The 1,558-nt window shown below is 44.3% G+C and overlaps 1 non-coding gene across 1 annotated transcript; it reads left to right on the top strand.

The window, feature by feature from the left end:
• The first annotated feature begins 874 nt into the window (after window positions 1-874).
• TRNAC-GCA (transfer RNA cysteine (anticodon GCA)) lies at window positions 875-946 on the top strand. The gene has a single exon. It is a non-coding gene; the product is annotated as a tRNA-Cys (tRNA).
• The last annotated feature ends 612 nt before the right edge of the window (window positions 947-1,558 follow it).

The raw sequence follows: 1,558 nt of genomic DNA, 5'->3' as shown, positions 1-1,558 counted from the left end.
TATATGCCAGCAAATTTGGAAAACTCAGCAGTGGCCACAGGACTGGAAAAGGTCAGTTTTCATTCCAATCCCAAAGAAAGGCAATGCCAAAGAATGCTCAAACTACCGCACAACTGCACTCATCTCACATGCGAGTAAAGTAATGTTCAAAATTCTCTAAGCCAGACTTTCTCAGCAATATGTGAACCGTGAACTTCCAGATGTTCAAGCTGGTTTTAGAAAAGGCAAAGCAACCCGAGATCAAATTGCCAACATCCGATGGATCATCAAAAAAGCAAGAGAGTTCCAGAGAAACATCTATTTCTGCTTCATTGACTATGCCAAAGCCTTTGACTGTATGGATCACAATAAACTGTGGAAAATTCTGAAAGAGATGGGAATACCATACCTCCTGACCTGCCTCTTGAGAAACCTGTATGCAGGTCAGGAAGCAACAGTTAGAACTGGACATGGAACAACAGACTGGTTCCAAATAGGAAAAGGAGTACGTCAAGGCTGTATAATGTCACCCTGCTTATTTAACTTCTATGCAGAGTACATCATGAGAAATGCTGGGCTGGAGGAAACACAAGCTGGAATCAAGATTGCCAGGAGAAATATCAATAACCTCAGATATGCAGATGACACCACCCTTATGGCAGAAAGTGAAGAAGAACTAAAGAGCCTCTTGATGAAAGTGAAAGAGGAGAGTGAAAAGGTTGGCTTAAAGCTCAACATTCAGAAAACTAAGATCATGGCATCCGGTCCCATCACTTCATGGGAAATTGATGGGGAAACAGTGGAAACAGTGGCTGACTTTATTTTTGAGGGCTCCAAAATCACTGCAGATGGTGGTTGCAGCCATGAAATTAAAAGATGCTTACTCCTTGGGGCTTCCCTGGTGGCTCAGATGGTAAAGCGTCTGCCTGCAATGCAGGAGACCCGGGTTCAATCCCTGGGTTGGGAAGATACCTTGGAGAAGGAAATGGCAACCCACTCCAGTACTCTTGCCTGGAAAATTCCATGGACATAGGAGCCTGGTAGGCTACTGTCCATGGGGTCACAAAGAGTCAGACATGACTGAGTGACTTCACTTTCATTTTACTCCTTGGAAGGAAAGTTATGACCAACCTAGACAGCATATTGAAAAGCAGAGACATTACTTTGTCAACAAAGTCCATCTAGTCAAGGCTATGGTTTTTCCAGTGGTCATGTATGGATGTGAGAGTTGGACTATAAAGAAAGCTGAGCACACAAGAATTGATGCTTTTGAACTGTGGTATTGGAAAAGACTCGTGAGAGTCCCTTGGACTGCAAGGAGATCCAACCAGTCCATCCTAAAGGAAATCAGTCCTGAATATTCATTGGAAGGACTGATGCTGAAGCTTAAACTCCAATCCTTTGGCCACCTGACACAAAGAGCTAATTCATTTGAAATGACCCTGATGCTGGGAAAGATGAGGGCAGGAGGAGAAGGGGATGACAGAGGATGAGATGGTTGGATGGCATCACTGACTCAATGGACATGAGTTTGGGTGGACTTTGGGAGTTGGTGATGGACAGGGAGACCTGGTGTGCT

The sequence above is a fragment of the Giraffa tippelskirchi genome, chromosome 2 (assembly GCF_054371585.1).
Source record: "Giraffa tippelskirchi isolate mGirTip1 chromosome 2, T2T-mGirTip1v1.2.pri, whole genome shotgun sequence".
Lineage (NCBI taxonomy): Eukaryota > Metazoa > Chordata > Mammalia > Artiodactyla > Giraffidae > Giraffa > Giraffa tippelskirchi.
Note: the sequence above shows the minus strand (reverse complement) of the source record. Positions and strands in the feature narration are given on the sequence as shown.